Consider the following 15,607-nt stretch of genomic DNA (forward strand, 5'->3'; position numbering starts at 1 on the left):
TTCCTTATGTGAAATTGTTGGTTGTTTTCTCAAAGATTCTCTCTTATACAAGAGGTGTCAGTCCTTGACTACAACCTCTTTTCACACTAGGTAATGTACATCTATGATAAATTCACCCATCCTTCTCAGGGCTAAAGGTGATTCATCCTTCATCGAGAATCCCTTTCACCTAGGAATAGGAGGAAGGATTATATTCTTGTTTTATTCTTTTCTTTGTGCTAGAAGATGTTATATTTGTCTAAGACAACTCCTCTTAGGGGTAGATATCTTTTTAACAAATATCTCTTCTCCTCTAAGGATCACCTTTACACTTACAACAAGATATCTCTTTTCAACTATCTTATCCTTGCTTGAAGAGTATTCCTTCTCTTGCTTGGATTTATGACATTGTTACATAACAGATATCTTCGTTGTGTTGAAGGTAGGTATCCTTGTTCTACTTTCCTTAAGATATCAACATCAACCTATGTTAACATCTTAAGGGGGGAACCCACACTGCTCCTTTGTACTATACTTCTCTCATGCATTGCACAGTGAGGCATTTGGAACCAGAGGGAAGCCTCTTAGAGCAAGATGTCGTCACTTTTTAGAGTGAGTAATTCTCGGAACCAGAGCATGGTCTCTTAGAGCGAGATGACGCCACTTTTCTTTTATGTGGGGTGATTAGTCTTGGAACCAGAGCACAGGCTCTTAGAGAATGATGTCACACCTTTCTTTACACATGTATTATATATTTTATACAGGTTGTAGCATACTAGGGCATAGACTCCTATGAGGAGCTTAGAACCTCACTTGCACAAACACGCACTGGAGGTTGGGTGGAACTAACGGTGTTCCCACTCTCCTCCCTTACATGGATCACCTAGATAGGCTCTAGGGGTAAGATTTTCCATTTCCTTCTCTCCATGGATCACCTAGTTTTAAGGGAGAGACATCCATGGTTTCTTTCTTCTTCGCCTTTCTTCTCATGGATCACTAGAGAGTGTATTCATGTCCTCTCTCTTCTTCCTCTCATGAACTCAATAGTTTTACTATTGATGGTTCATGGATGATGTCAGCTTTTCTCTTTTATGTGATCACTCATGTTTATGTGATGGCATTGGTCTTTGTGTCTTGATTAGTTGTTGAGATATCTGAGTATTGAGGTCTCTTCGGCTAGTTGGTTTTTCATCTTGTGTCTTGTCTTAACGTGTGTCTTTTGCGCTTTGTCTTTGTTTTGTGTGCTCTTGCATATGTTTGAGTGAGTTAAGATCCTAAGATTGGGGTCTTGGTTCCTTGAGATTAGTGACATCTTATACTCCTTGTGATCTTGCTCCGCATCTCTCATCTTCATCTCTCTCTTTCTTCTGCTTTACCAACAGTAGTGGCATAAGCCATACTCCCGCTAAAGTGGGAGATAAATGTAGTGTCATAAAATTGCACCTCTTACCATTTTAACCATATTTTAGGTCCTCACATTGGTGATGACATCTTCTTCCCCAACCAAGACCTATTTTTGTATTTTCACCCTTGACATCTTCTTGTTTGAGCCTTGAGATAGCCTTAGGACCTTGTCTGGGCCCCAAGATAGGGCAGGATAGGGGCGTGACACCCCTGTCTCCCCTAGGAAAAGGGCATGGTTCCCCTATCCCCCTTGGATAGGGGTGTGGCGCCCCTATCCCACCCTCTTAGGGTGGCCCCAAGATAGGTCCCCCCGACCCCATCTGCACTTCGGGATCCTAAATCTCCCCGATGTAGGCCTTTTTTGAGATGAAATAATCTTCAAAAGGCATGTATAAAAGGGAGTTGATTTTCTCATTTTCATGAGGAATGGGAGGCAAAATTCAAGCAAAGGAGATAAGCAAGCATAGGCGAAGATATACATCATTAAGCATTCAAGCATTTGAGTCTTCTTTGTTCATCCATTGGAGCAATATGTTTCAACATTCATTTGCAAGAATGTATGTGTGTTAGGTTTTTGTCATGTTACATGCCATTTCATGCAACACTTGTGATTACATTCAAGAAGAAAAACAATCATCATCAACAAGTTGCAGATCTACAAGGTATACATTTATATTGTTTACATTCAAGCATTTGCAATTACTTTCTTTCAAGGTTGATTCCTTAACCAGGGTTTGACCGAGGAAAACCTCTATCCACAACCCCTTTTCCTCTATTTTATGTGTTTAGGTTGCAAGTGGGCAACTGTAATTGCGGGCTTGGGCTTCATTTGTAGAGACAAAAGAACCCTTTTGTTTTGCGGATTTTGTGGAGGACCATGTACATTCCTGCCATGGTCCTGACGACTTTTCTCCAAATTTGCAAGGCAGATCCGTATCGGTCTAATTAGCTTAGATTCGAAGTTACAGTGCAATCCCAAACTGGTAGCTCCTCATTTCACTCATTTTCTCTCTCTTTACCAAATGGTTAACAGGTCAACTTTACCATTTACAAAAGAGGGTAAATCACACTTCAACCACTTGCAATCCACTCAAAATTCACATCCTTGTTTCCCTTGGATTTGGATCTAGCGGATTCAACCCCTCTTTTGAATGTAAAGTTCCTTTCCAAGTGAAAATCATCCTAGTGGCTTCCTTTCTCTCTCCTAGGTGGGGAGTCATTAGGATCCAATTTTCCACTTTACACATAGAATCCCACATATTGTCTCCATTATGCCCTAATGATATGTGAAAAATTCTTGATAAGTCCAAGAAAGATTAGTAAGATAACCTCACTAAGAAAACATTTCATGTCTATATCAGAATAGTTATTCTGATATGATAAATCAATGTTAGATACTGATATCGGGATAGCTAACCCGGTCCAATGGATCAGTGTTGAACATGAACATCGAGATAGCAACGCCAAACTTGAAGTCTTGATTGCCTATCAGAATAGCCATCAAAGGTGAACAAACAATATTTTGTAGTACCGATATAAAAAAATATCTTGACACACACATTTATGGATACATCATGTCGATACAAGTCTTGTCAGAATAGTATATGAGATCGAGGTAAGTTTAAAGAGTTATCTAGATGATGCAAGTTATCCCAATGAAATAGAATACAAGAGGGTGCATTATGCAGGCCCATCAGAATAAGTTATGAAGTCGGAATAGCACATCGACAGGGTTCTAATTACTAAAACTATCTTGATGGTGAATAAATAGAATGATATCAAGAGAATTATCCTGATTATGCACTTATGACCGATGAATTGACATCGGTAAAACTTATGGCGATAAAGGAAAATGAAGATGATACCCCTATCGGTATAACCTAATGAGATCAGGATAATGGATCATCTATGATCCGATAGAACAACTCATCTCGAAAATGATTATATGAAGTGACATCAGAATAGTTACTCTGATAGCACACTCTTGACTAGACTACTTGTATCAGAATAACTCATAGCGAAAGGTGGAATCAAAGGTGAAAATCTTCATCTGGATAACTTGTGAAGTTGAGTATACAATTTTTTGGTATGCCGATAGTTAAAACAATCCCAATGAGAACCTGAAGACTAAAATCACACTAGTAACAACTCATCGGTATAACCAATGCTAAAATGACGAAAAAGAAAGACAATTTCCAACAACAACAAAGCAAAAAGGTGCCAAGCTAGAAGAGATGACGAATGAATCAAAGGGATGTAACCCTAATATATAATATTTATATGTAAAACATTAGAAGATTTTGGGGGAGGGGATTAGAAAAATTTGTAAAAAGATATTAAAAAAATAGATTTGTAAAATATCATCAGATGGAAATAAATAAAATACAGTCAGTGTTCCTTCTTCTCCATTGTGTTGTAGTAAATTTCTCTTCAGATCAGTTCTCTGCTATAACCATTTGAAGTAAGTGGTTATTATCTTAAATCCTTGTTTGAAGATTTTATGTTATAATTGCAAGTTAGAAAAATATAGAGTGCATTTGAGACAAAAGGCGACTATTTGCATTTTATTCTGATTGGTCTTTCAATGAGAGTTAAATTCAATCAGACTAACTATAATTGAAGACATCTAATTGTAACATTGAGGGTTAGGTAATTGACAAATCCATCCAAGGGAGGATTTAAAACTTATCTTTCAGAGCTATGCATAGGGTTTGCAAGTGAATGACTCTATTTCCCAAAAGAAATAAGGCACTAGTCTAAGTACATACAAATTTCAATTCAAACCACTTATTCACATTTTTCAGTTTCATTTTTATGTTAGTAGGAGATATAAGTAGAAGTTAGAAGGAAGGATAGTTTAGGAATCAGAAAGTAAGAACTAGATTAGAGAAAAAATAATCAGTTAAAGAAGATCACCAAGAGAGTAGGAGGAATAAGATAATTAGTTTATCCCAAAGACATATGCCACTTTGAGATAAACAACAAAAGTAGAAGATACAGTGTGAAATCTGCTATAAAAAGCACCAAGCTGGAGAGTCAGTTGGTGAGAAGGTACACCTACCTAGGTTTTGCAAAGCCTGAAGTCAGGGAGTTAGCAACCTCAAAAGGTACACTCTATTAGTTGGCCAAATCAACTGGAATATTTGATCATTGAGCAAGGCATACTCACAGAATTTTCCAATCTATTGATCTGAGGACCAACAAATTGGTGACTTCATTGGGGAACGATTACAAAATCTTTGGTCACCATTGGGAGACTCAAAAATATTATAAATCTAAAGTTTATTTCAGAGGATTTGTTGCAATTGATAAAAGGAAATTTGTTGTGGAGAAGAACTCAGAGGGAGAGAAAAGAAATTTGTCCTCCGTGAAGGAGGTGGTGACTCTATAAAAACTATTAATTAAGAAATTAATTACTACAACAATTTGGCATCCAAAATGTACCAATACCCATATTCTTATGAAGCTCTATGTTCAGGGTTACAACATACACATCAACAATGGCAACCACAACCACAAAAATAAAGATATATTCCTGAAAGATACAATCCATTAGATTTTAGTAATGTTCCTAAGTGCTCAGAAAAGCTTCTCTATGAGATTAAAAAATATATGTCGAGGTTCCATGGAGAGGAAAGTGAATAAGCGATTAGGCATTTGAAAGCATTTTACTGGTTTATTGAAACTTTTGAGATTTACTCAAAAGAATTGATCATGAAACTATTCGTGATGACACGGGAAGATGTTGTAGAGCATATTTTTAGGTTGTCCCCGTAAAGAATATCATCATGGGAGGAACTTGAATGGTGATTCATAGAGGAGTTTTATGGCATCATTAAAGAAAATGTATCTGTCATCCATCCCTCAGTCCATTCTCCATAATGTTCTACATTTTATAATCAGATTCAAGAAAATCATTATATTGATCCTTCGATACATACTAGTGCATTCTTCAACATAAGGAAAAAGGGAGGTGAATCTATAAACAGATTAATTGGTAGAGTGATGACAACTTATTTGCAAATACCTGATGATATAAGGCCTGATATATCTACACTTACAAAATTATTCATGAGGGAATGCGGACCTGATAATTTGCAATTAGCGTGTTCGATTTCTATGGAGATGAACAAGGCATTACATGATGTGCGTGAGAAGAGAAATATCAACATAAGAGATGCAAATGAATGGGAGAATCAGTTATCCCTTTGGAAGGCCCATTTCATGAGGAAACAATCGATGATATTCACAATTGGGAGTCAGAACTTGAAGAAATTGTTGCTAACATTGATGAAGAAGAATGTACCAGTTATGAGGGAAGTGAGGAAGCATCCATACCTGAAAGTTATGAGGACACTTTTCCAGAAACAAAGGCATGTATCAGTAACAAAGAAGAAGAAGAATATCCACTCAGTAGTAAGCAAATTTCAGATCTTCTGGACAGAGAGTATCAGAGAAATGTAGCAAAGGCAAAAGAGGTGTATCATGGACAGTGGATAAAATGTGCACATACACCTGGAAATAGCTTCAAATTTTTTTCATGCACTTTTTTATTTCACAAAGACATGTGTACTTTTTTATTTCACAAAGACACCGCAAATGCAGAAGAGAAAGTAGAGACATTCCATCAATGTCTATGAAACCATCTTCATGGGTTGAGAAAAAATATTTTTCATCTACATCAAACAATGGTGATGTCTTATAAGTGTTGTAAATATGATTGTCATGGATATCAACTCTTTGGTCTAGAAATTGTTCGGTTATGTATGGAGTAGTCCAATTGTATACATAATATATGGATAGATGTTTTCCGGTCTATTTGAAGATGTTATAGATGGAAAATATTGTTATCATGTTGTGTTTCTAGAGAATGTGTAACTGTTATTTGGTTTGACTATGTTAGATGATTAAGTGCTACTTGTCTATATTCAAAGTTTATGCAGTTTTAGGATGTTGCAGAGGAAGGTGTTGCATTCCTCATATTTCTAGTACTCTAAGTTGGTATTTGTTGGTATTATGGATGTGTTGCATTGGTTTTGTCATTGATGTCAACACCTATCAACACTTGTCAACACTTATCAACACTGGAGATCTTTGGTTATGTTCACCGACATGTTCAGTGACTTATGCATAGTCACTGGTATTTGGTTCACCGACAGGTTATATTGTTCACTAGCACTGAGGATGATCTGTTATCATCTGGAGATTACTTGGTTATGTTGAAGACATAGTTTGGACACTTGGTTTTGGTGATTTGGTTATTGGCCTAATCAAGTTTGCATATTTGATGTTACTGGCAAATAGGTCTAGGCTATGGACCAGCAAGCGTTATCTATTCTAGATCAGCATGACATGTTATGGAGATGATTTATTGATTGGGTATTATTGTAAATGCATTGAGTCGACATGATGCATCACATATTGATTCATTTGTAATTGATTTAATTGTAATATTCTTAGTGAGCCGACCTACACATTTGGTCTTAGGTTTTGGTATATATGTAAGATCTCATTTGTGAGATTATGTAGAAGGTGTGGAAAAGGATTGTAATAAGGTATATGCGAATATAAGCATAGCTATACACGCAAACATCATTTGAAGATTCAAGGAAGGTATGAAGAAGATAATCAGAGCTTAACCGGTACTAAATCTAGCATATGAAGATGCTATTTTGAGCAGTACATTATCATTGAATTTAACCATCCAATTGTAGTCAGTGTGACTCCCATTTTGTGATTGAGTAGTGAGCTCTAGGCAGTTTCCTTTTTTGCAAGTGCAGACCCCATTTGTACACACATACTATCTACAGTAGTATCATCTGATTGTGGGTAAGGTTTCCCATCGTGGTTTTTCCCCTTACAAGGTTTCCATGTACAAATATCTATGCTATATGTTGTGGATGTTATTTGACTTTTTGTTTCATGCATTAAACTTTACCGGCACTGTTATTAATTGTTAAACTGTTGGTTAAGTTATATTTGGGTTGAAATTATTAGACAACTGATTCACCCCCCCCTCTTTGTTGCCTCTGGGTCCTAACAATTGGTATAAGAGATAAGTCCTCTTCTTGCAGAAGTTTAACAGCTTGAGGAGATTCTATGACAACTAACTATTTTAGGAAGGACGGTCCAAAGCTTGATGGAACTAACTATGGTATATGGGATCAGAATGGAGACACATCTAAATTGCATGGGAAGAGACATATGGGATGTTATAAAGAATGGCTATGTTGGTCCTACACAGAGTCAACCTAATCCACCAAACTTGGCTAAAGATCAGGAGAATGATTGCAAAGCAAGAGAAGCACTTTTGAGCACATTGTTAGATTAGAAAATCATGGGATTATCAGAACGATCTACTGCTAAAGCTATTTGGGACAGATTGGAGACATTGAATGAAGGTGATACCACTGTCAAAATTGCAAAACTGGAATGTTTCCGAGTCAGGTATGAAAATTTGAAAATGGAAGAAGATGAAAGGATTTCTGCTTTTATGGAAAGAGTTAATGAAATTGTTTTGGGTATGCAATGTTGAGGAGGATCCTTAAGTGAAGATGAGTTTGTTTCTAAATTTTTAAGAGCATTGACACCAGCATACAAAATGAAACTAACTGCTATGAATGAATTGAGAACAATGCTTAATACATCAGTATCTAGAGATACCTTGGTTGGAAAAATTTCATCTTTTGAACTTGAGGAATTTGGTCCTGTTGCTACAATTAAGAGAGATTTAGCTTTCAAAGCATCATCATCTGCAACATCATCATCATCATCATCTAAGAAATCTGATTGGAAATCACTTTATGCAAGAGAGCTTGAAGAAATCAGAAGAGAGAATGAAGAATTGGAAGAGCTTGAAGCACTATTTGTAAGAAAAATGCCTAAAGGTCCAGTTGGAAGTAAGTATGAAGGTAAAGCACCATTTAAAATGTTTTAACTACAATAAAATTGGTCATATGGAGTCTAGGTGTCCTGATAGACATGCAAGATTGAAAGAAGAAGCTAAAAGAACATATAAGCCTAACCCTGAATATCAGAGATACAGATTTAAGAAGGATAGAGACAAAACATGTCACTATGTTGATGAAGGAGTTATTGATGATTCTGATGAAGAACCGACAAACAATGGATGGGATTTTGTTGCTATAATAGAAGATCAACTGACACCTACTGTACAACTGGTAGAGGAGGCCCTAGCAGCTAAAATTGAAGAAAAGGATGAATGGATCATTGATTCTAGATGTTCACATCATATGATTGGTGATAAAAGTAAATTCTTAACCTTTTAGGAATACAATGGAGGTCTAGTAAGATTTGGGGATGACAAAGCTTGTTTGATCAGAGGAAAAGGCGCTATATCTTTTGATGGTAAGCACAATACTGACAACGTTTATTATGTTCAAGGTTTGAAGCATAATCTTTTGAGTGTTGGTCAATTAGTTGAAAAGGGATTTCAGTTACAATTCAAGAATGGTAAATGCAAAATCATGAATAGAACTGGTTTGGAAATTGCAACCGGTAATCAAACTAGAGGTAATACCTTTCACTTGAATAACAATGAGAAGACATGATTGATTGCACATATTGATGAAAGTTGGTTATGACATAAAAGACTTTGTCATGTAATTTTTGATTGCATTCTGAAGATCAGTACTACTAAGGTAGTAAGGGATTTACCTAAGATTGTAAAACCTCACAATTCGGTATGTAAGGAATGCCAATTTGGAAAGAAAGTTAGAGCAACTTTTAAGAGTATTCCAGAGAAATCCAATAATGTTCTTGATTTAATTCAAACTGATTTATGTGGTCCAACAAAAACTAGAAGTTTACAAGGAGATAGATATTTTATGCTAATCATTGATGATTATTCTAGAATGTGTTGGGTTACCTTTCGCAGGGAGAAATCAGAAGCTTTTGGGATATTCAAACTATTCAAGGTAATGGTAGAGAATGAAACCGGTAAGAAAATCAAATGTTTAAGATCAGATCAAGGAGGTGAATTCACATCTAAAGAATTTAAAACATTCTATGAAGTGAATGGAATCAGAAGACAGTTATCAGCACCTCGGACACCCCAAAAAATGGAGTTGTGGAAAGGAAGAACAAAACTATTTTGTATGCAGCTAGAAGCATGATATCGGAAGCAAACCTACCTCATGTGTATTGGAGAGAAGCAGTCAATACAACGGTTTACACATTCAACAGATTTCACATCAAAGGTGAAACCAGTAAGACCCCTCATGAGCAATGGTTTGGTAATACTCCTACTCTTAAATATTTCAGAATATTTGGAAGCAAATGTTATATTAGGAGAGATGATTATATTGGTAAATTTGATCCTAGAAGTGATGAAGGAATATTTCTTGGTTATTCATCTAAGAGCAAGGCATATAGATGTTTTAATAAGAGATTGCAGAAAATCATCGAGAGTGCAAATGTGAAGATTGATGAACAGCTTAGAGGTAATTCAAGATCCATGGACTCTGAACTGACAGTTGAGATAATCACAAGTGAACCTACACCTAATACACCAGTATAGAATATTGATCTAGTCACACCAGCATCATCTGAGAATTCCACAATGACTAAAAAACAACAACAAGTAAATACACCCAAGTATGTAAGATTGAATCACTCTGAAAGTCAGATAATTGGGAATAAGTATCAAGGTGTAATGACTAGAGGAAGACTGGCAAATGAAGAGGTATGCCTAATTTCTCAAATTGAACCAACATCAGTTAATGAGGCATGTGAAGACAAACATTGGATTAAAGCTATGGAAGATGAATTGGAACAAATTGAAAAGAATAACACATGGACATTGGTTCCCTGGCCTAAAAACACAAATGTCATTGGAACTAAATGGGTATTCAGAAATAAACTCAATGAAGATGGTAAGGTAATCAGAAATAAAGCAAGATTAGTGTGTAAGGGATATTCATAGAAAGAGGGAATTGATTACAATGAAACATGTGCACCAGTAGCTATAATTAAGGCAATCAGACTATTTATAGCATTTGCAACACACAAGAACTATAAAGTATATCAAATGGATGTTAAATGTGCATTTTTGAATGGTGATCTTGAAGAGGAAGTTTACATTGAACAACCTGGTGGATTTTCTTTGATAGATGACAAAGATATGGTTTGCAGGTTAAGAAAAGCTTTATATGGATTGAAGCAAGATCCTATAGCTTGGTATGCTAGATTGGACAAATATCTTTTGAAGCTTGGTTACACTTGTATGCGGGAAAAGCGGTTCAATGAAACTTAAATTGTGAAAATATTCAAAGACTTGCCCACACACCCATGGGACTCTCGATGCAAGTTATGGAGCTATGAGGACTATCTCAACTTCCCAAGGATAGTGCCATGGTTCTGTATCTCACAAGGTCCCTCAAGCCAATGCCTTTGCTCTCAGATCATTGAGCAAAGTGACTTAGGGATGACAAATGCAAGAATGAGGGATACTTTAGATCAAATTTAGTATGAATGCATCCTATTTATGCATGATTCTAACAAATGAACTAAACTAGATGATAAGATGACAAGGTTAGTAAAAATACTATCCTAACATGATATACTAGTTCAATGATTTAATCTAAGATGATAGAAATACTCTAAAATGATTATTAGATTTATTTCTATTACAAAGAGATGCTAAATGCTTGCTAAATTTGAGTATAAGTATGATGCTAAAGACTTGGATCCTAAAATGGAGGGATGAGGAGCTCTATTTATAGAAGAAACAGGGAAATGGATGGTTAGGATTGAAGGATATTATCAAGTGTCGGGATTTAAGGATATTATCAAGGGTCAGGATTGAAAGTTATCAATCCATGTTTACAATTCTCACCAATGAAATGATGACAATTGTCAACATAAGACTACTTGAGAGGAGATGTAAGAAGCATTAAATGCTTGAGCTGACCTCATAGTTACCCTAGGAGGTAAGGGTTAAGGTTAGGTTAGGGTTATCGACTGGCTAAAGCTTTTACCCAAAGGGTAAACTCTTGTGCAAGGGTTAAGGAGATAACCATGGTCAAAGCAATGAATGCTTGATGAGACCCCTGGGTTAGATGAGGGTTGAGTTAGGTAAAAAGTCTCTAACCATTCCACAAAGGGTTAGTTAACCATTAATGGTTTGAAAGACTTTGGGGACAAATTTGTAAGAGTCCTTCCAAATTTGGGGGTATTCAACAAGTTAGCTTGTTGAAGGCATAAAGGCTTTAATGCCTTTGTAAGACTTTACTCCAAATTTGAGAAGTGACCTCCTCAAATTTAGGGAAAGGGGATAATTGAAGGGTTTAGGTTAATTTATTAGGATTAGAGGGATTCTAGAAGAATTTAGGAAGAGGGTTAGGAGGCAAGTGAGAGATGTAGGAAAATGCAAGTGGGTGAGGGATAATAGGATTTAATTAAAATAAATTGCTTTATTTTAATTTGATTGCAAGTGGGGGATTTAAATAAATTAGATTTATTTATTTGGGGTGAACTATTTATTTAAATGTAAATTTAATTAAAAGTAGAGAGAAGGGATTTAATTAAATAAAATGATTTATTCAATTAAATGACATAAAAGGCTTAAGTGAATTTAAATAAATAAATTAAATAATTTATTTAATTAAATAGAGGAATGTGGATGATTTAATTAAATTAGATTTAACTAAATAGAGGAATGAGAATAAAATGAACATTAAATATTCATTTAGGAATATGGTCATTTTTATACGTCTACATTTTGCCCCTCTTTGAAGTGACGTGTGTGCACATGTTGATTCAAAGAAAATTGATGTGTCGTCAAAATTTGATCATGATCAGTGTGATGTTGTGTATCGAGATGTTCATATCGTGCCCCAGATTTGATAAATGAAGTTCCAGATTTGATAAATGATGTTGATAATGCCCCCTCGGAAGATGAATCAAAAATTTTGAAAATTTGATTTGATTTTGATAATTGTTGATAAATTTCTTTGCATTTTAAAATTTTGTCTATGTGGAATGCATTAATTTGATTCATCTCTCGATAATGATGTTTGTTAGAGTTAGAAGTGAGACCTCGAGCAATTTACATGTTCCACCACGTAACCCTAATTTCTGTTTACCCTATAAAAAGATAAAAAGTGGTTTTATTTGTATCATTTGTGCTTGCTGACTTTGGAGAAAGTGACCCTTGGAGAGAAAGACAAAATTCTGATTCCCCATGCTTCTCATCGATTCGAGCACGTTCGGCGGTATTGGAGGTCTGCCATGTATGGACCACCGGTAAGTCATCGATTCTTGCTTTTTGTTTTGTCATTTTTGGGCATGTTTTCCAAATTTTCATGCGGATTTTAATAGTTTAGCGTGTAGGGTACGTAACCTAGTGCATACGATAAAAAGGGTAGCGCGTCCAGTTTTAGAAACTAGGGCAGCATTCAGGTTGGGTTGGGTAGCACATAGGTAGGTTAGGATAGTGCATCAAAGTTTTTTAGCACAATGGGTTAATAGGCTAGCGCGTAGTGGGCACAGGGTAATGCATAGGTAATACCTAGCGCATACGGTCGATAGGGGTTTGCATGGGTATTTTAGGCTAGCGTGTAGGGTTAGGGTTGCAGTGCAGAGGTGGATTAGGATAGCGCATAGATAGAGTTTAGTGCATAGGGTGTTTTAGGTGGCGTAAAGCTAGATCAAGGTAGCGCATAGGTGCATTTTAGCACTTAGGGTGTATTTGGTAGCACATGGTGGATTTTGGGTAGCGCATGGTGAGCAACGTAGCAAGTGGATAAAAGTTTTTAGCGCATAGATAGAAAATATTGGGGAAAATAGGATTTTGTGAGGGATGATGAGATAGTTGGGGGTAAGTAGGTGTTTGCCAGTTTTGTCGAGATGGGTGCGATAGTCAATCTGCATGCCTGCTGTTGGTGTTTTGATAAATTGTCCAATATGAGTTTTGATATGGATTATTGATATGGATTTGATAGATAACTTGATTCAGTTTTCAATGTTTCAAGTTGATGTTGATTTGAAGTTGATATAGATTTGATGTGGATTTTGATATGGATGTTTGATATGAACTTGATTTGATATTCAGTGTTTCAAGGTAACATGAATGTGGAACTTGAGTTGTTTTTCAAGTTGATATGGATGTGAAACTTGAGTTATTTTTCAAGCTGATATGGATGTGAAACCTGAGTTGTTTTTCAAGTTGATATGGATGTGAAACTTGAGTTGTTTTTCAAGTTGATATGGATGTGAAACTTGAGTTGTTTTTCAAGTGGATATGGATGTGATAGATAACTTGATTTAATTTTCAATGTTTCAAGTTGATGTGGATTTGATGTTGATTTGGATTGGATATGATGTGAAACTTGATTTGATCTTCAATGTTTCAAGTTGATATGAATTTGATTTCAATATGAATTTTGATTTGATGAGGAAACTAATATTGGACATGCTTTGCTTGTGACAGGAGTGACTTGGGTTTGTGCAGTCATGAGAGCGATTTTCGAGATCATGGTCTTTGATACCATGACTGAGACAGAGACATTATTGAGAGATGTGGACTATCCTCTTTATTAGAGATGCCCTGATATATCATTAACCGGGGTTTGTTGACAACTTTGGCCGAGAGGTGGTATAGTGACACCAACACCCTTCATTTGGTGACAGGTGAGATTACAGTGACACCAGAGGATTGCTACCAGATTTTGCAAATTCCCGTGGTAGGTGCTCTTTTGCCATATGAGCAAACTGAGGAGGGTGGTATAGAGGCTCTTTGCTAGATTCTGTAGGATGATATGATTTGCGGTTATGAGATCCCCTGGTAGGAGTTCATTGATTTGGATTATGCTCCTCTACCATTAGTGCTGGCAAGATTTATAAGTGGCTTCTTATGTCCCAACCATAGGTCGAAGGGATTGGAAGTGGGATGGGGATTGGTCTTGGAGGACATGGTGACATAGGGTCGCTGGTTTGCATGGGGGTCTGCTATGTTGGCCCACTTATAGAGGGACTTGCATCAGGTGGTGTACTTGGGATATAGTAGTTTATCAGCTGGGGTTACCTTGCTATAGGTGTGGGTGTGGGAGCACATTCCCACAACAAGACCACTTGCAAACAGGGCTAGGCCAGTTGGACGAGCCTATGCATATGGGTATATAGGGATAGTTGTCTAGCATAAGTTGGGCAAACTAGAGCACTGGAGGAGGGTACTTGATGATATCGATACGGTTGTTTGGAGACTGTATATGGAGTGCAAGGTGTGGGTGGAGGAAGGGATGGAGATGCCCTATGTCTATATGTCCCAATTTTTGATAGGGAAAACACCCTTTGTTATTGAGAGATTTCTACACAACCGAGTTTTGTGGTAGTATGGATGACAATAGGGGATACCATAGGGAGCATGACTATATGCTCGATGGAAGAAGGATGTGCTAGAGTGGGGACCGACCATTGATAGTGTTGCGGCGGTTGAGGAGTATATGCACCTAGTCGACCAGATATGGGACTATGCCTATGGGGTGGTGGATGCAGGCATGACTGAGGAGTTCACAGCACTGTTTGCAGCTCATGTGGTGGCCAGGATATCAGATCCAGTGGAGATGATTCCCGCTTTTGATGATGATGAGGATGAGCAGCCCGAGAGGCTAGGGAGACGGTGAGAGGAGGGAGGTGGGGATGGTGGAGGTGATGATGGTGGAGGAGGTGGCCGAGGTCGGCAAAAAGATAGATTTGGGAGAGGAGATTGGGGGAGGAGAGGAGACAGAGGTGGGGCTGGTGGGGATAGAGGGATATGGGTTGAGAGAGTAGTATGGTGGGCAGTGGGGGATAGAGGCAGAGGAGGTTTGGCATTTGGAGCTGAGGGTGGTGGGCGAGCAGGGGATGTGATAGCAGATGTGGGTGGGACAGATGATTTTAGACGACCTACCCAGAGGAGGAGGTCAGATGTTTTACCCCCACCAGCACCGATGACAGGGAGAGGGATAGGGTACCATGACACAGGTACCCCTCCAAATTTGGATTCCCACTCATTGAGAGGATGCTCAGATTAGATCCTTATAGTTGTCAGTGCAGCATCTCCAGACACAGTTATTGGCGCATCAACGTCAGATTACTCAGCTTACCGCAGAGCGAGATACAAAGAGAGAGCGTTGGGGTTGAGTAGAGGAGTTTGCAGCGAGATTGCAGAGAGCGACATCAGGTGCCCTGATGTGAGACACATTAAGGGAGATACAACACACTA

Source organism: Cryptomeria japonica, chromosome 1 (assembly GCF_030272615.1).
Source record: "Cryptomeria japonica chromosome 1, Sugi_1.0, whole genome shotgun sequence".
NCBI classification, from domain to species: Eukaryota; Viridiplantae; Streptophyta; class Pinopsida; order Cupressales; family Cupressaceae; genus Cryptomeria; species Cryptomeria japonica.